This window comes from Chiloscyllium plagiosum, unplaced genomic scaffold (genome assembly GCF_037043375.1).
Source record: "Chiloscyllium plagiosum isolate Xiang-an unplaced genomic scaffold, Cpla_swu_hap1 HiC_scaffold_7, whole genome shotgun sequence".
Classification (NCBI taxonomy): Eukaryota; Metazoa; Chordata; class Chondrichthyes; order Orectolobiformes; family Hemiscylliidae; genus Chiloscyllium; species Chiloscyllium plagiosum.
In genome coordinates this window covers 84,454,150-84,475,113 of record NW_028270145.1, presented here as the reverse complement: position 1 = coordinate 84,475,113, position 20,964 = coordinate 84,454,150, and the positions used below count along the sequence as shown (strand labels likewise).

At 40.6% G+C, this 20,964-nt stretch overlaps 1 protein-coding gene across 1 annotated transcript in view; it reads left to right on the top strand.

The window, feature by feature from the left end:
• Window positions 1-20,964, top strand: part of LOC122551725 (low-density lipoprotein receptor-related protein 1-like) — a 1,910,187-nt gene that overhangs the window by 1,141,054 nt on the left and 748,169 nt on the right. The window lies entirely within an intron of this gene.

Genomic DNA, 20,964 nt, shown 5'->3' with positions numbered 1-20,964 from the left:
TTCCAGAGATGAGGGATTTGTCTTCTGAAAAGAGATTGAGCAGTTTAGGCTATATTTTCTGCAGTATAGAAGAAGAGATGCAATTGAGGTATATAAGATGCTAAAGAGATTGACAAATTTGACATTGAAAAGATGCATCCTTATATTTGAAATCCAGATCGAAAAGTCATAACTTTAGGATAATTTAAAATCAAGCTGAGGAGAAATTATTTCTGTAAAAGGGTCATGAATCTGTGACATTCGCTACCCTGATTGGCCCAGATTAACAATCCCAGTCAAGAAGCTCACGGTCAATGAGATTCACCTGGCCATGGGTCCAGTCACAATAATGTGTTTATTAAAGATGCCATATTGGAAATATAACTAAGAACCGAAAGGAATACAGAAGGCTCAGAGGGATGGTGCAAAAGCACATTAGAGAAATTATAAGAAAAGGCTTGCAGTGAACATAAAGGGGATCCTAAATAATAAGAGTGGCATAAAGAGTAGTAAGGCTGATTGGACACAAAAAGAGAATTTACAAATAGAGATAATGGGCATGGATGAGGTTTCAAATGAATGCTTTAAAACTATCTTAGCCAAGGAGATGGGTTTTATCCCGGTCATGGTAATGGAAGAAGAAACTCTGTCACGAGGATGGTTTAAAGTTTTTAAAGAGAAAGTGTTAGATAAGTTGTTGGTAATAAAAGTTGAGAAGGCACTGCAACTGAATGTGATGCATCCAAAGACATTCAAGAAAGTGAGGGTGAAGATTGCAAATGTGTAAGTTTTTAATCCAGTTATCACTGATGGAATAAATAGACATTAATAATGTGAATACAAAATTGAATGAGTGACAGGAAACACAGTAATGGTAACTTAAAAGCATTGTGAACTGTTAGCTAGACATCATAGAACTTCATAATTTGAGAGATTTCGAATACTGTGCACAGTTTTTTATCTCCCAGCTTAAGGAAGGGTGTAATTGCATTTGAGGTGTCTCAGAGGCATTTTCCTCAATTGACACCTTCAATGAACAGGTTGTTTTGTGAGAAAAAATTGGAGAGTCTGGGAAAGATGATTTGATTGCAGCTTATAAGATTCTGGATGGTGTGGACAAGTTTGACATACAAAAGATGGTTATTCTTATATGGGTGAATCTAGTAATGAGGAGCTGTTTTCAAATTAGGAGTTGACATTTTACAGGACATCCTTTTTGACTCAGTAACCTGTTTATCTTTAAAACTCTCTGCCTCAGAAGGCAGTGGAGGCAGGGTGATGAATATTTTTAATGTGAAGGTCGATAGATTCTTGGTAAGCAAACAAATAAAAGCTTATGGGAATGTGGAATTCAAAAACAAATAGATCAACTGTGAACTTATTAAATTGCAGCACAGGGTGGAAGGGACAAATGACCTATGTTCACACCAAATTTCCATGTTTGTATTCAACCTGTTGGGTCCATATTGGATCTCTGGAGCAATACTTTTAGTTCTAATCTCACACTCCATCTCCACACAGTCATTTTCCTCAAGTGTCTGTCCAATTCAAATAATTCATTGGCAAATCATTTGTTGGGTGTACATTCACATGTATCACTCGGATATTTGTTTCGAATTTTCTGATAATTTATGAAAATTAAAATATACAATCATTGAAAGCGTGTTGGTCTCATTGAATGGGGTGAAGGCAACTTCTAGTTCACTAGCCAAAGCTACTCTTCAGGTTCATCTGAAGAGTCAGCACAAGATAGCACCTGATGAGGACTGGCACCTACAAGGACAGCCTGATGAAGGCTGTTCTCTGCCCCAAGCACTTATTCATATACTCTGTTTCTCAGGGCTACTGGCTTATATTGTGTCAAGCAATTATCTGAATCCTTTTGGCAGCTACTAGTGACATTGGATGACTGTTGACCTCTTGCTTACCTTCATTTTAAAGTTAATTTTCATTCCTTCTAAGAACAAAAACTTCTTGTTGTTTGAAAAAAATAATAAGATAGTGTAGTACATGATAAACCTTTTGATTACGCTTGCAGATGGCTAGATACTTCTGTAAAATAGGTAAATAGGAGCTCATATTATACAAGAAATATTAAATATTGAATACTAAGCTAATACACTTTTCAAGAGGACTCCAACTCCTTTCATAACCTTCATAAATAGCAGGTACCAAGTAATTACTACAGATTGCATAAAAAGTGTTCTTCCCATTATATCCACTGCAACTCTTGTCTACATCCGGAAAACTCTGTTCTTGGTCTTTGTGCCATTAACTAATGGGAGCAGCTTTCTCTTGTTTACCTTATGTAATCTTTTGTTTATGCATCATTCTTGTTGATGGTTCATTTAAAAATTGAAGTATTTCTGCATAACCTCTACATGTTTGTACCATTAAGTTGATGAATCATAACATTGTTTTTTTTGAAAATCCAAATTGAAGGTTCATTTTAGCTGGTTAATTAGTGATCTAATTTTTCTGTTTTGTACCATTTAACAGGTTTCGGTAAATGACATTTTTCCTCTTGAAAGGTCTTTCGCTGCTTTATGTAACTGAATGTAATTGAAAAGAATTATTAAATGATAGCTATCCGACAAATCTTACAGTACGGGTTAGCAGAAACACATGGCAGACTCTTACAGATGTCTGATCAGCAAGGGCTATGATGAGATATGTGACAGAATTAGATGAGAAGTCCAACAAGGCCCATCTTGATGTTGAGGAGAAAGTGAGGTCTGCAGATGCTGGAGATCAAAGTTGAAACTTTATTGCTGGAACAGCACAGCAGGTCAGGCAGCATCCAGGGAACAGGAGATTCGACGTTTCGGGCACAGGCCCTTCTTCAGGAATCAGCTTTCTCTTGTTGAAGAAGGGCCTGTGCCCAAAACGTCGAATCTCCTGTTCCCTGGATGCTGCCTGACCTGTTGTGCTGTTCCAGCAATAAAGTTCCATCTTGATGTTGAGATCACCTTGCTCCATTTTTTATACTTTTCAAAAGCAGAGTGGTGAGATTCAGATTAGGCAGTGGTGACAAACCAATTCATGGGGATTAACATTTGTTAAATGCCTTTATAATACCACAACTCAACTCATTCATAATCAGCCTACCATCTCACCAAACTAGACAACAGATCACGACATTGAGAAGACCTGAAAGGAAACCAGGCCAGTAATCTCATAGATTCAACTCACTTGATAAAAATAAAATACTGCAAATGACGGAAATATAAAACAGAAACAGAGAATGGCAGAATCCATGGAGACAAATAGCATTAATGTTTTGAGTCTGGTATGACCCTTCTTCAGAATTTCTCCAGTTCGGCAAAGATGGCAGTCCAGCATTAGTCAGCCATGACTAGGGCCTGCTTCTTGAAGTCAGTCAGAGGTCTTGGGTGCATACAGTCCCGGCTACCCATCCGTCAAACTTCCACAAGGGTTCAAGGGGCGAGGCTTATATGGGTAACGAGAGATCAAAGACAGAAAGGTGGGGAGTCCAGGCTGGTGAAGGGAAGCAGAGGCACGTTTAGAAGTAGAGATATGAACGATGGCAAAGGGAAGTGCAAGCTAAATGGAGGGGAATACAGTTCAGTATCGCAGGACAGGATAGGCTAATTGACTGTGCCACTACCCTGGCTTCCACAGAGGAGCTTACAAGAGCAGAGATGGCATCAATATGTTCTAATGCTGGGATTCAGGGGACATGGAGAACAGTTGTAGGTGAAATACATTGTGCTGTGTCTCACCATGGGGCAAGATCTGGCAAATGGCTATCAGCTAATGTGTGTTAAAAGAGGACATGAGGTGTGTGTGTGTGTGTGTGTGTGTGTAGTGTGGAGTGTGTGTGTGTGTGTGTGTACACACACACGCGCATAGGGGGTGGTGGGGGGGCTGTCTGGTAACCAGAGTCACAGAAGTATTTTGGTGTAGAACAAGGTCATTCAGCACATTGTCCTACACCTGCTCTTCAAACAAGTGCAAATCTTCTATTTTTATCCCATAACCTTGCATACTATTTCTATCTAAATAATCATCTATTGTCCTCTTGAATGACATGGACCAGCAGGGCCCAGTGCTTACAGTGTCCATGGTAAGCAGCACTCCCAGCCATCACCTTCTGTCCAAGGTCACACAGGTTCAATTTGTTCCCCCAATAGAATGCAGGAGCACTCTGGAGTATCTGCATCTGAGGGTTCAGAGCCTTACAAACTGGGAGTCCAGGGCAATTCACTGCAACCATGCCTCATGACATCACTGCACAACCTCTTGACTAATATGGAGCACAGATTTAATGCTCAGCCAGGATTGTGGTGGAGCAAAGTATAGGGCTCTTGAAAATGTGGTTCTGAAGCTTGGATCAGTCTGTCCAACCAATCCAACAGGGTGCACTACACAATATTGCCAGGTTGTGTTCAGCACAATTTAATCAGTCAGTAGGGCAGGAGAATGGTGGGGTGGAACGGACTCGACCTCTGAGGAGGACGATGAAGACATTAGGGAGAATATCGCTGACATTGTCCATGAAGAGTAGCACCCAATTGAAATTGAATTGCAATAAAGGAGACCTGAATAAAGTGCATAGTTGTTGCCTGTGAAGCGATGTTTGATCATGATGCCAAAATCTTTTCCAACCTCGGTTAGCTGTAAGTAAAAGCTCAATATTTGTCTTTGTTTAATTTCTTATTCGTATATGAACTTTCCTGACTGCACAATAACAAATTTCTGATCTACTACAGGTAGTAAGACCAGGTTGTGCTGACATAGAGAGTATGTTCAGGCATGACTTTAGAAACCTCTGTAATGTCACCTTTCAGCCTCTGACGCTTAAGGAAAGTATCCCCAAGTCTATTCAGCCTCTCCCTATAGCTCAAAATCTCCAATCCTGACAACATCCTTATAAATCTTTGCTGAACCCTTTCAAATTTCCCAACATGCTATATTCCATAAGTGGCGCAACCAATGCCCTGTGCAGCCACAACATGACCTCCGAACTCCTTTACACAATGCAATGACCAATAAAGGTAAGCATACCAAATGTCTTCTTCACTATCCCTATCTATCTGGGACTCCACTTTCAAGGAGCAATGACCTTGCACTCCAAGGTGTATTTTTCAGCAACACACCCCAGGACTTACCATTAAGAGTTTAAGTACTGCCCTGATTTGCCTTTCCAAAATGCAGCACCTTACATTTATCGAAACTAAACACTATCTGCCACTCCGCGATCCCATTATACTCTGAGATAGCCTTCTTCACTGTTCACCTTACCTCCAATTTGGGTGTCCTCTACAAACTTATGAACCATTCCTTCAAAGATCAAATCCAAATCATTTATACATAAAAGACAACAAGGCGAACAGGAGAAAATGGAAATATGATTAGATTAATTACAGTGTGGAAACAGGCCCTTCGACCCAACAAGTCCACACCGACCCACCACCCACATTTACCCCTTCACCTAACACTATGGGCAATTTAGCATGGCCAATTCACCTAACCTGCACATTTTTGGACTGTTGGAGGAAACCGGAGCACCCGGAGGAAACCCACGCAGATACGGGGGGAATGTGCAACTCCACACAGTCAGTCAGTTGCCTGACGTGGGAACTGAACCCAGGTCTCTGGCGCTGTGAGGCAGCAGTGCTAACCACTGTGCCACCGTGCTGCCCTTTCCAGTAAAAAAATCAGCCATGATCATATTAATGGCAAGTCAGGCCTGAAAGTCTGAAAGACCCTTTCCTGCTCCCACCTTATATGTTTGTATAGCAACATGAGAATTGAATTAAGTATGGAAGAGAGTGTTAGCTATTTTGACTATGTGCCGTGAGCAACATGTCTTTTGTGACTGTTGTGCTATTACTGCGAGGAGCAACATCAATTGCTTATGCTTATCTGGATGTACAGCAGGCTTTCAAAGATGGCAAAGTCACTCAGGGTGGCTGTTTTGCCAAGTTACTGCTGACTGTTGACTTTTAGTGGAAATGGTGAGCGTTACCTGTGGTGGAAGTTAGATGTGAGAGATGCCATTGGGACATTGTAGTTAGTTAATGTCACATGTTTGGTAAGATACAGTGAGAGAACTCTCCAGGCCTCATCATGTGAAACGTTCCAAAAAATTCAATGCAATTTGACCTTAGCTGGTAAAGCATAGATATAGCCTGCACAATTTGAAAAATTTCATTCATGAGCAAAAGATAGACTTACAATTGTTGCAGCATATTTAATCTAAAATTAACAGCCAAATCTTTCTAGAAATTCCTTTCTGCAAGGAACTGTGTTCCAGGCTATAACACTGTCTAAATGATAGTGCCAGACAGGAGGGTAAACAAAGGATCACCATTAGTGTTCTCTGTCAGCTTGTTATACTGATACAGAATGACATCATGTTGCTGTTGGTCCTCTGATGTTTCTGGCACATGCTCCTGTAATTCTGATCTAGTTATGACTCACAGCTTGACTGTACTTCTTTAATACTAATGGAGTATATTTTGAAAGAGAGATTTAAAAGACTTGGATTTATGCAACATTTTCACACCTAGTATGTCCCAAAGCCTGTGCAGTACTTTTTTTAAGTGTTGCTCTTCTGATACTTTTGACAAAGTGGCATCAATGTGATCATGGCCAAACGATCTATTTTCGTTATGTTACAACTTGAATTTCCTGACTCAGAAACACTGCTACCATTTAATTACTGCTCAGGAAGTCATCTGCCATAATTTGTATATTTACTGATTTCAAGAGAAATGGATTGAGTTCCCTGTAGCCCATCAAACAGGGCTACAACATCTTCTGTTGGATATCTTTCTTATGTTTCAGGTCTGATCATTTTCTCAGATTTTATGACTCAAGCCACGCCTTGAAGCGAGCCCTGACTTGGATTCATAGCATTTTTGACATCCCAATATCTATGTCATTGGTAGCGAACACCAGCAAAATACATTTAATATTATGTTCCCCTTTACTGATTATATCTTGTGCCCTCAGTTTATCTAGTGTTTTCCTTTTCTATGGCTAATGCTAGAAACTAGTGCAATAATTTTAGGTAAACTGAAACAATGATAGATTTCAAGTTTTCAAGCATAACAAACTTAATTAAGTCTTTAATGATGGAAGGTAGCAGTTGTTTCTCCTGAGCAAACTGCACTTTGACTGGGACTGATCTCAAAGTTGCAGATTAATATCAGTTTATCAGTTGTTGTCAATTTTTAAACATTTATGGAGTCTCTTCACCATTCTATCTTTTTCTCACTGATGGCTTGAGACTTTTCAAGTTGAATAAGACTCATTGAGAGTAATTTTTTGATGGAGTCATGCAGCACAGAAACACTCCCTTCAGTCTAACCTCTCCATGACGATCAATTTTTCCCAAACTAAACTTATTCCATTTGCTTGTGTTTAGCCAATGTCCCTCTCAAACTTTCTTATTCATGTACCTGTCCAAATATCTTTTTAAATGTTAGAACAGTACCTGCATCCACCACTTCCTTTGGCAGTTCATTCCAGATGAAAACCACCATCTGTGTGAAAAGAATACCCCTCAGGTCTCATTTTAAAATCTTTTTCCTCTTTGCTTAACAATTAACGCTCTAGTTTTGAACTCCTTTACCCTAGGAAAAGAGATTTTCAATTCATGTTATCTATGCCCCTCATGATTTTATGAACTTTTATAAGGTCACCCCTCAAACTTCTGTGATCCAGGGGAGTAAGTTCCAGCCTATCCAATGCATCCTTGTAACTCAAACCCTCCAATACCGTAGAGTCATAGAGTCACAGAGATGTACAGCATGGAAATAGACCCTTTGGTCCAACCCGTCCATGCTGACCAGATATCCCAATCCAATCTAGTCCCACCTGCCAGCACCCGGCCCATATCCCTCCAAACCCTTCCTATTCATATACCCATCCAAATGCCTCTTAAATGTTGCAATTGTACCAGCTCCACCACATCCTCTGGCAGCTCATTCCATACATGTACCACCCTCTGCGTGAAAAAGTTGCCCCTTAGATCTCTTTTATGTCTTTCCCCTCTCACCCTATACTTATGTCCTCTAGTTCTGGACTCTCCGACCCCTTGCTATTTATCTTATCCATGCCCCTCATAATTTTGTAAACCTCTATAAGGTCACCCCTCAGCCTCCGACGCTCCAGGGAAAACAGCCCCAGCCTGTTCAGTCTCTTCCTGTAGCTCAGATCCTCCAACCCTGACAATATACTTGTAAATCTCTTCTGAAACCTTTCAAGTTTCACAACATCTTTCCCATAGGAAGGAGACAGGAATTGCACGCAATATTCCAACAGTGGCCTAACCAATGTCCTGTACAGCCGCAACATGACCTCCCAACTCCTGTACTCAATACTCTGACCAATAAAGGAAAGCATACCAAACGCCTTCTTCACCATCCTATCTACCTGTGACTCTACTTTCAAGGAGCTATGAACCTGCACTCCAAGGTCTCTTTGTTCAGCGACACTCCCTCAGACATTAGCATTAAATGTATAAGGAGAAAGTGAGGACTGCAGATGCTGGAGATTGGAGCTGAAAAATGTGTTGCTGAAAAAGCGCAGCAGGTCAGGCAGCATCAAAGGAGCAGGAGAATTGACGTTTCGGGCATAAGCCCTTCTTCAGGAATGAGGTGGGTGTGCCAAGCAGGCTAAGATAAAATGTAGGGAGGAGGGACTTGGGGGAGAGGTGTTGGGAATACGATAGGTGGAAGGAGGTTAAGGTGAGGGTGATAGGCCGGAGAGGTCAGGAAGAAGATTGCAGGTCAAGAAGGCGGTGCTGAGTCTGAGTGTTGGAACTGAGAAAAGGTGGGGGGAGAGGAAATGAGAAAGCTGGAGAAATCTGCATTCATCCAGTGTGATTGGAGGGTTCCTAGGCGGAAGATGAGGCGCTCTTCCTCCAGGCGTCATGTTGCTATGATCTGGCGATGGAGGAGGCCAAGGACCTGCATGTCCTTGGTGGAGTGGGAGGGGGAGTTAAAGTGTTCAGGCACGGGGCGGTTGGGTTGGTGGTGCGGGTGTCCCAGAGGTGTTCTCTGAAACATTCCGCAAGTAGGCGGCCTGTCTCTCCAATGTATAGGAGGCTACATTGGGTGCAGCGGATGCAGTAGATGATGTGTGTGGAGGTGCAGGTAAATTTCTGATGGATATGGAAGGATCCCTTAGGGCCTCGGAGGGAAGTGAGGGGGGAGGTATGGGCGCAAGCTTTGCATTTCTTGCGGTTGCAGGGGAAGGTGCCGGGAGTGGAGGTGTAGTGGACCTGCCTTGGTGGGGGGTGTGGGGGGTGTGGATCTGACGAGGGAGTCACGGAGGGAGTGGTCTTTCTGGAAGGCTGATAGGGGTGGGGAGGGAAATATCTCCTTGGTGGTGGGGTCTGTTTGGAGGTGACGGAAATGACGAAGGATGATACGATGTATCTGGAGGTTGGTGGGGTGGTAGGTGAGGACCAGTGGGGTTCTGTCCTGGTGGCGATTGGAGGGGCGGGGTTCAAGGGCGGAGGAGCGGGAAATGGAGGAGATGCAGTGGAGAGCATCGTCAACCACGTCTGAGGGTAAATTGCGGTCTTTGAAGAAAGAGGCCATCTGGGTTGTTTGGTATTGGAATTGGTCCTCCTGGGAGCAGATGCGGTGGAGGCAAAGGAATTGCAAATATGGTATGGCATTTTTACAGGGGGCAGAGTGGGGGGAGGTGTAGTCTAGGTAGCTGTGGGAGTAAGTCGGTTTATAGTAAATGTCTGTGTTAAGTCGGTCGTCCGAGATAGAAAATGGAGAGGTCTAATTACTAACACCTTCCACCCCGACCTCAAATTTACCTGGACCGTCTCAGACTCCTCCCTCCCCTTCCTAGACCTTTCCATTTCTATCTCGGATGACCGACTCAACACGGACGTTTACTATAAACCGAATAACTCCCACAGCTACCTAGATTACACCTCCTCTCACCCTGCCCCCCGTAAAAATGCCATCTCATATTCCCAAGTCCTTTGCCTTTGCCGCATCTGCTCCCAGGAGGACCAATTCCAATGCCGTACAACCCAGATGGCCTTGGCCCCCTCTATCACCAGTCGATTCTCCTGCTCCTTTGATGCTGCCTGACCTGCTGCGCTTTTCCAGCAACACATTTTTAAGCATTAAGTATATAAGTCCTGCTAAGATTTGCTTTCCCAAAATGCAGCACCTCGCATTTATCTGAATTAAACTCCATCTGCCACTTCTCAACCCATTAGCCCATCTGGTCCAGATCCTGTTGTAATCTGAGGTAACCCTCTTTGCTGTCCACTACACCTCCAATTTTGGTGTCATCTGCAAACTTACTAACTGTACCTCTTATGCTTGCATCCAGATCATTTATGTAAATGACAAAAAGTAGAGGGCCCAGCACCGATCCATGTAGCACTCCACTGGTCACAGGCCTCCAGTCTGAAAAACAACCCTCCACCACCACCCTCTGTCTTCCACCTTTGAGCCAGTTCTGTATCCAAATGGCTAGTTCTCCCTGTATTCCATGAGATCCAACCTTGCTAATCAGTCTCCCATGGGGAACCTTGTTGAACGCCTTACTGAAGTCTATATAGATCACATCTACTGCTCTACCCTCATCAATCTTCTTTGTTACTTCTTCAAAAAACTCAATCAAGTTTGTGAGACATGATTTCCCACGCACAAAGCCATGTTGACTATCCCGAATCAGTCCTTGCCTTTCCAAATACATGTACATCCTGTCCCTCAGGATTCCTTCCAACAACTTGCCCATCACCAAGGTCAGGCTCACCGGTCTATAGTTCCCTGGCTTGTCTTTACCGCCCTGCTTAAACAGTAGTGCCATGTTTGCCAACCTCCAGTCTTCCGGCACCTCACCTGTGATGATACAAATATCTCAGCAAGAGGCCCAGCAATCACTTCTCTAGCTTCCCATAGAGGTCTCGGGTCCACCTGATCAGGTCTGGGGATTTATCCACCTTTAACCATTTCAAGACATCCAGCACTTCCTCCTCTGTAATATGGACATTTTGCAAGATGTCACCATCTACTTCCCTACACTCTATATCTTCCATGTCCTTTTCCACAGTAAGTACTAATGCAAAATATTAGTAATGTCCTTGTAAATCTTTTCTGCACCCTCTCCAATTTAATGATATCTTTCCGCTCGCAGGGCAACCATAATGGTGCACATTATTCCAAAATGGTCTCACCAACATTCTGTACAACTACACCATAATGTTCCAACTCCTACACTAAATGGTTGAGCAATGAAGGTAATGAAAGGCCTTCTTCTGTTCTATAATATTTCTATGATACAAAGGCAACTGAAGTATATTTCCATTTTAAACTCACAGAATCATATATACATACAAACTAAGCCTACAAGGCATGTTTATGTGAATTAAATTGCTTGGATCTTTGTGTTGTTGATCAGGCTCAATGATTTTGCTAAATAAAAATGAAAAGATGCTGTAAATCAGAAACAAAAACAGAAGTTGTTGGCAAAGCTCAGCAGGTCTGGCAGCAGTTGTGCAGAGAAATCAGAGAGTTAATGTTTCTGGGCTGGTGATGCTTCCTCAGAATCCAAAATGTTAACTCGAATTTCTCTTCACAGATGCTGACAGACCTGTTGAATTTTTACAGCTGTTGCAACTAGCCATTTGAACTTAATGGCCAGAAATTCTTTTTGAATGTAAAATTGGAAAACAACATGCTCAATAGACTGGCTTGCCTGATGCTGTTTCCAATCATTTTGCTGCCTTTCCATCCAAAATTTAAAATCAAGTTCCATGGTTAGATCGTGTAATTATTTCCTAAGTATCAGCCGGCCCATTTTCTTGTGTTTATATGATCAGTATTTTTCTCAAAATAACCTATGTTTTCTTTTCATGAGATAATTTGTAGTTGGAATCTACTGACACGTCCAAAAAAGGAATAATTATGTAATTCAAAACATTAAGCTTGAAATGTAAGTTTTTGTTGTCATATGTTTTGCTGTTAACTTGTCCAGTCTGACAGCAAACAGGCATGGGATCTGGAATTGGATTCTTACCTGTTCTTTTCTAGCCCCTCTTTGCCCAATTTTAATTTTAGTTTATAAGCGAAGAGGACAACAAACAGATGTGGCTTGGGATCATCTTTGAACGTGCAGATTAGGCTCTGATGGTGTAAGAGAACCAGTAGAAGAGCATTGGCAATATTGGCACAAGCCAGAGTGGTACATTACGTTCTTCCAGCATTGATGTTTTAAATTTTGCCTGAAGATCAAAGAAATTAGGACATCTCTTCCAGACCTCGGAGAAAAGTTCCTCAATTGAAGGCTACATGACATGAACATCTTCACTAACTAGAAATTCCCCCCAATGCATTTGCACTGTCCTGGGAACTGTCAGACTCGATCCCCAGCTGTTGCAACTAGCCATTTGAACTTAATGGCCAGAAATTCTTTTTGAATGTAAAATTGGAAAACAACATGCTCAATAGACTGGCTTGCCTGATGCTGTTTCCAATCATTTTGCTGCCATCCCATCCAAAATTTAAAATCAAGTTCCATAGTTAGATCGTGTAATTATTTCCTAAGTATCAGCCGGCCCATTTTCTTGTGTTTATATGATCAGTATTTTTCTCAAAACAACCTATGTTTTCTTTTCATGAGATAATTTGTAGTTGGAATCTACTGACACGTCCAAAAAAGGAATAATTATGTAATTCAAAACATTAAGCTTGAAATGTAAGTTAACAACGTAGCAAATTTAAGTCTTGGAGGCAGTCGCCAGGCTTACAACTTTAATTCTATTTTCATCTGAGGAAAACTACTACAAATTTATATTAAAGATCTCTGAGTTAACAGTGTAATTTTTCACAGGTAAAATAGTGTTAAGTGGTGTGCAAAAAATAAATAACATATTACATCAAAATGTATCCAAATGGCTTTCTGCCCTGGCTGAGTTAGAGGAAAGACATTGTGAAACCTTTCTTTTTACGTCTGGCATCACCAACCATTTCATTATTTGTACCTTGGCATTATTTTTTTCAAACATGAACATATGTTGAACTGATCTTTCAGCTAGTGGTTATGGGATTGATAATACTGTGCACATTTAAAAGACTGTCGCTGGTAGGAACCATATATAACTCATTGCTGTTGCTCAACTGAATTGTGAAAAGAAACATCTGGATATGCTGCACTTGATATTTCATCACTTGACACAGAAAGCATGAGTTGGATTTGGTCCCCTGTTGACATTTGATATGAAGTGTGAGCAAAGCAACTTAATACTATTCTGTGTAGTGAAAACACATTGTTTTAAAATATAGTGTCAGACTCAAGATTTTTTTTTTGGTTTTCATCGATTTTGGCGCTGACATCTTCTAATGATATCAGTGTTTGACTGTTCATAAAAAAAGTTGCACTGAGATTTAAGCTTCTCAAGGGCAAACAGGAATGGGCAATAAATGCTGGCCATGTCAGTGATGCTCACATCCCATGAAAGAATTTTTAAAAAATTATCTTGTCTGGGCAGAGGAAATTGAATGCATTTCCCATCTTGATGTTCATTTTAATTTTAGTGAAAAACAGTTACCAATTTAAAGAATCAATGCACTGTGATATTTTGAACATTTGCAGGTGATTTCAAACTATTCTTATGTTTTGATTTTATGTTAAAACCCTGTGAACGTCGGACAGGTTTACAAACTCGCACAAGAATGCTAATTTGCAGATTTGCATGTAACTGTAATGTCCAGCCAATTTTGTACATCTGAAATAATGGTACTATATAAAACGAGAGTCGCATTTTTATTTTGTTACATGTTACAATTCAACTAAAGCAGAAAGAAGATAAACTTTGCAGACATTTTGTTGGCATTAGCTTTTTTACAGTTTCAGACCAAAGTTATCAATTGTGACTTTTTAATTTTGAAAATCAGCTGGATAATTTGTATGTTTTGATGTGACTACCAGACAATCGGGTCTTCATTTCACATTAGGTCAAAGGACCAATTCCGAGCAGCATTCCTGTTTGGTGTCAAGCCAGCTGTGAGATAGGGTTTTCATGGGCTTGCAGTCACAATGATCCTAAAGGTAGATCTGTTAACCATGTCGTGACCGAGGCCAGACACAATGAGTCAGATATTATAGCCTTCTCGGCAGTGTGGAGGGCCCCCTGATTCTGACCTATACAGCACTGACACAATTTTACCTATGTCATGAGAAGTGTCAAGTGGCCTGCTCTCCCATGGGTGAATTCAAGCCCTTAAATGACCATTTCTTATCCACCGCTGAGATTTAACCAATGACAGGAGAGGTCTAGGCTAAACATCAAACCTGATATTTCTCACTGCTCAAGTTGCTGGTGATCAAAAGAGTGCCTCCTGGGGCTTATCAGAGGAGCTACCCTCTAGATTGTCTTCCAGCTTTGGTTCCCTATCCTCAATTACTTACCTATCTCAGTGGTTCTTGCCCTCCTCTCCTCGCCAATACCTTCCATCCTGGCCCTCGTGATATTCTCAACACTGACTTGCTCCAACTCTGTCTCCTTGGTATAGAGGACAATAAGTAGAGACCAGAGAACTGCTGGCAATTTGGCTAGCCGTAACACAAAACCATAAGATATAGGAGCAGAATTAGGCTATTCAATCCATTGATTCTGCTCTGCCATTTGAATATTGCTGATAAGTCCTTCAACTCCATTCTCCTGCCTTCTCCCTGTAACCCTTGATCCCTCTACCAATCAAGAAACTAGCTGTCTTTGCCTTAAAGACACTCAATAGCTTGATTTCCAAAGCTATATGTGCTAATGAGTTCCACCAATTTACCATCCTCTGGCTGAAGCAATTCCTTCTTTTCTTATTTCTAAAGCACCAACTCTTCACTCTGAGACTGTACCCTCAGGTCCTAAGCTCTCCTACTAGTAGAAATGTCTTCTCCAAATCCACTTGATCCAGGCCACTAGGTACCCTGTAAGTTTCAATAAGATCCTCTGTCATCCTTCAAAACTTCATTGAGTATAGATTCAGAGACAAAAATGTATTGCTGGAAAAGCGCAGGTCAGGCGGCATCGAAGGAGCAGGAGAATCGACGTTTCGGGCATGAGCCCTTCTTCAGGCTCATGTCCGAAACGTCGATTCTCCTGCTCCTTGGATGCTGCCTGACCTGCTGCGCTTTTCCAGCAACACATTTTCAGCTCTGATCTCCAGCATCTGCAGTCCTCACTTTCTTCTATAGATTCAGAGACCTCAACCATTCCTCATACAACAAGTCCTTGATCTCAGGATCATTCTCTTAAGCCTCTTCTGGATGTTCTCCAAGGTCAGCACATACTTCTCTAGAAACAGGGCCCAAATCTACTCTCAATATTCCAAATGTGGTCTGACCACAATCTTGTACAGCCTCAGCAGCCATGCCTGCTCTTATTTTCTATCCCTCTTGAATACATTTGCCTTCCTAACTGCCAAATGAATGTGCATGCTGACCTCAAAACAATCCAGAGTTGGAACTCTTGAGTCCCTTTGTGCTTCAGATTTCCCAAGCTTTACCCCTTTTCAGAACAAAATCCATGTCTCTATTCTTCCTACCAAAGTGCACTACCTCACGCTTTCCGACATTGTATTCCATCTGCCACTTCTTTTCCCAATGTCCGAGACTTCATAAGTGTTACTACAGCCTTCCTCAACACTGTCTCTCCACTTATCTTTGTGTCATCTGCAAACTTAGCAACTGTGACTTCAATTCCTTTGTCCAGTTCATTAACATATTACGTGAACAGTTGTTGTCCCAGCACTGGCCCCTGCTAATTCCCACTAGTCACTGGCAGCCATCCTGAAAAACAAACAAACCTTATTCCCACTCTTTGCTTTCGGTCCAGTCAGATGCGGTCTGAAGTCCTGCCTTAAAGCTATTCGCATCTTTCCAAGTGTTGAATGTTTACAAGGTGAAGGTACCTGATCTTTCAGCTAGGGGTCTAGAAACCTATGCCCCTCTAATTCAGCCCCAGCAAAGCACAACACTTTCTGTCCAATACTTTGGCTGCCAACTATGTGTAGTCTTAAAAAGAAATCATTTGGTTAATATTGCAAGTGTTCATGGCTTTAAGGCCTATTCTGCACATGACACAAAAAGCAAACCTCACCTCTTTTTCTAGTTTTGAAGTTTCTAGACCACTCCCCTTACGTAAGAGTGACTACTGTCTGATTCTGGTAGGTTTCTGCAAACTCTTCCATTTATGCTTTTGAGCAAACGGCAAACACTGTTTTCTAGGAGAAATCTCACCAATACGGATTATTCTGATGTACCATGCCAACTTATATTTTAACCATTCTTGTCATGCTACAATTTTCAATATTAAAACGGTCAAGGCAAATGACAACTGGGGTCTGGGATAGGTTAAGAAAAGATTGGTTATTAAAACTGAATTGTTGGTCATAGTGCTTTTTTAATGACCAACCTTTCCCTTTCTATTTTCATCAAGTAAACACATTTCAGCACTACCTCTCCTGTCCCCACCAGTTTAGAGCTGATCACTGTCACACAGTGCCTAATGGCTTCCCACTTCAATAAAAATCCCAGGGAGTCAGAAGGTGAACTGTTAACAAACTCCCTCAATCATCTCAACACACCCAGTCCACTATTCTGCCGACATCTAAAGAAATTCAGCAAAATTGGGAATGGAGACAGCACACTAGCATGCTTCTATTTTATTTTACTACAGCCACTCTCCTACCTTGCCCCACACCCTAATCCAATGTAATTTAGGGCAAGAATACTCAGACTTCGGCATTTTAAACCTGACCTAAACTCCGTAGACTGATGATGGACCATTACTTCTGACTGATGAATAGAGAATTAAATAAATTGAAATAATGTAGATCAGGAATCAGATGACAGATGATAAGTAATCAACACTGTCAAATCAATTTCTACAATTTGAGAAGCCATTTGCACTTATGTGGTCCATTAATGAAGTATGTATTAATTATCGTAGAATAATTGGCAAAACTACAATATATAACTTTATACCAATATCCTTTAAAGTTGATGAGTTTTGAGAAACTAAAAATTATGTTTGACATTGATATGCCATGTACTGAGAACATCTTTCTTTTAATAAGATACCATCTGTATTGTTCAGCCTAAAGGGTATTATATGTCATATCACACAGTAATAGCTATTTTACAGAGTCACATTGCTGTTACCAAAAGCTATACTTCCAAAAATAAATAAAAGCTATTGCATTTTGCTGCACCAATATCTTAAAAATAAGGTTGAAAAATAACAGCCTGGACATTCCGAGGGCCAGATATTCCTTATCCCAACGTAGGTGAGAATTGCACTTGAGGTCTCTGCAGAATCTCAAGCATTTCAGATTGCGAGGGAATTCACTGTTAAATTAAAGATTCCATTTGCCAATTCCCACCTGTCCATAACCCTCCAAAAGTATCCATTTAAATTGGAGAATTTGGAAGGTTCTGCTATATTTAAGAAAACAGTTACACAGGAAAGCTTCAACTATTAAGTTCTTAATCTAACGACTGAGTAACAATTCACCTGATGTCCCCTACTTACGTCATACAACCGCAACTACATTCCTCAAATTCTTAACATCCCCTAAACTCCCATTCTACTCCTAGGATCTGATTCACCTTATCACCAGATACTGCAGCGTCCTGTGTGGTAATTCTTGCCCCACCCAGGACCTGAACTGCTTCCCATCAACAGATCTGCCTCAATATCTGGACTCACCACTCCTTACCCTGTTACTGACAAAAGTATCCCCCCACCCCCACCCCATCCCCCAGTCTTTCTCTCTCTGCTACCAGGGTCTAAGACCCTTCCCTGTTTCACTAAATCTAGAAACAACTCCACAGACTGAAGTAAACCCCCTTTTCCTTTCTGGACTTGATATCTTCCTCCCAACTCGACCTATCCTAACAACTTCATTAATTATCTCGTCTCATTGTGTTCTGGTTCCCAATCCAGATGGTATCCTTCCACCTGGAACACTTCTGTTTAGCATCCTGTCCCCTACCCACCTGGCACCCTATTCGCCTAGTAATCTAAATACTTAGAAACTTACCACCTGACAGCCTACACTTCTGTGCCCTAAGCTCACACTTACCTCTGCACTTAACCTTTCACATGCCCCTTCAAAGTGGCTCCATGCGATGCTGGATTTTTAAGTCACAGGATGCAATAAATACTGCTGTGAAAAAGGGAGCAATGTTTGCCTTTCCCCAGTTTCATACACTTACTATGCGGGACTTGTCAGAATGAAACTACATTGCCATGTTTCTGAAAGAGGACTGATCAGAACCTTATGTCAAAAATGCAAAGTTCTTTAATTGTGAAAAAAAGGGAGCAAAATCTATGCATGATTACCATTGTTTGGAAAATTGGTTCCAATTTACTTTTGGGGTGGATTTTGTTCTTAACATAGAAACAATTCTGTTTGTCATTAACCTTAAAGAAAGCTGACCAAACGGCCTGGTGAACTCTATGGCTCAGCTAACTCTGTTCCCAAAAGCACTTTATATGTGGAACAAGGTCAAAGGCATTTCCCAGTATACAGCACTGATAGCAGTATATAAAATAAGCTGCCAATGGCATTGATGTATTTTCACAGACAGCAGACTAGAAAGGTGAAAGTACTAAATCAGTTGAATTTTAATTTAGAATTTTATGTTGATAAATAAGTGATTGTGACTTAATTAAGGTAGAAACTAAACGAAGACAAACTTCAAAAAATAATTTTCATTTACTTAGATTGTTTATTAAAATGTAAAAAGAACCTGACATTCCACAAACATGCAAGGGCATTAGCAGCAATAACAAAGTTCAAAAAGAATTAAAAATACAATTATGCATTTCAACACAGTGTAATTTTTTTCAAGGGTTTTTACTGTGTGACTATCAGCATTAGTGTCAATTCAAAGGTTTGTCATATTGAATCCCAGTGGGATTGGGGGTATGGGGCATTTCAATCTCACACCTTCTAGAAATTATAGAGATCCAAACTATTGTTTTGTGTTATTATGCACATATATTCACTCCCAAATTAGCTGTTAGTCTCAGTGGAATAGTAACAGTAAACATTGGCAGTTTAACCACCACAGATTCAGAGCATTTACGATTAATATGAACCTAATACCAATGACCTACTGGCCACGGTATTAAACATGTAATGTTTTCCTTCACTCCATTCTGGAACAATAACAGTCATTTAGATTCATATAGTATCTCCAGCATCCATAGTATCTCAAGGCACTTTACTGTGGGAGGAGAAAGAAAGCTTAAAGTACTAAGAAAATGAATTACAAACCCTGTTGAGAGAGAGAGAGGAGATGACTGAAAGTTAGGTTGGTAAAATGGGTTTTGAAAAGGTATATTTTCACTTGAGGACTTTATTAAGGTGCAGTCATTATTAGGATGCATGTCACCTCAAACAGGAGGAGAAAAGAGACTGGTAATGTACTTTGTCCAATCACAAATAAATCTAGTTACAATTTTAAGACACCAATTTTGTGAAGAAGCGTTTTGTTGGAAAGTGCATTTTCTTTTCATTACTGCTCAGTAAAATTGAATAAAATGATTTATACTTCAGAGCTCTCAATCAATATATGAAAAAAATTAAAAACTAAGCTTAGGAGCTATAGTGACAACAATACTAAATTACCTTGGAACACTGCCACATTCTTCTTTGGATCCATTATTTTTGTTTGAGTTAAGTGTCAGATTCTCTCTGCAAACACAGCTGAACTGAACTTGCATTTTAATTAAGTTGAGGGTCTATTAAAGATTTATCCACCTTAACTGCATGATCATGCTATATTGAGCTGACAAAGAAATTAATTTAATTTATATTGTACCTTGTTAAAGTTTCAGAGCATCAATATTGGTTAAACACATGAAGTCCTCTAACTGCATTCCTTGATCTGAAGGGTTAGTAAGAGTGACAGCTGCATAGAACTGACCATCGGATTGTAATGTGGCATTGCCACTCCGCCAGATTTTCTCACTTTACTTGACGTAGCTTTTGTGTACATTTGGGTGAAAACCAACTAAATTAACTATCAATTTTCTGACAATGTTGATAATTCAGAGATCAGATGCAGCTATGGTTGTGGAAATATCAAATACTTACAAAACTTGAGTAACTGACGGTTCTTTGGTATGCAGCATTACATTACTTTCGGAGCAAATATTTCTAGCAGACCCATCTACTGTTATCTCCTGTTCCCTGGATGCTGCCTGACCTGCTGTGCTGTTCCAGCAATAAAGTTTCAACTTTGATCTCCAGCATCTGCAGACCTCACTTTCTCCATCTACTGTTAAAACAAGTATGGCAGATCCACCTACAGGTACTGTATTATAAACAGAAATTGCTGGAAAACCTCAGCAGGTCTGGCAGCATCTGCGGAGAGAAATCAGCATTAACTTTTCCTGTCCAGTGACTCTTCTTTCGAATTGATTGAAGTTAGACAAAGCATGGTTTTTATACAGAAGATGGGGTGAAGGGAGCAGGGAGAGTAAATGATAGGTCGAGATGGAGCCCAAAGAGAGAGATAAAAGGTTGGACAAATAAAAGAGTGGGTACAGGTTAGTTTGGAGGAATAACTAGCTGCTAAGGAAGACAATGGTAATAGCTGGCTGACAATACTGCATGGTATCTTCGTACCTGCTAATTAGCTATTTTAAGATATAATAGTGCTGCTCAGCCAGCGTACACAAATAAATATATTTTAGTCTATTTCCTTCTATGGTTTGCAATTTTCAAATATATTTCATCACGTCTCTATATGACACTGACTAATGTATTTTGTGAAAACACCTAGTCAAAAATTGGAGACATTATAATTGTGTGGTTTCTTAATTTAAGTCACTCTGATAGAGTTGTGATATTTTTGACAAATGCTAAAAATCTGAAAACTCAATATCAGATAAAAGCTTTGAAATTACAGTTCATACCTTTGGAGAATAAGAATGAGGCTTGTAATTGAGTGGTATTTCAG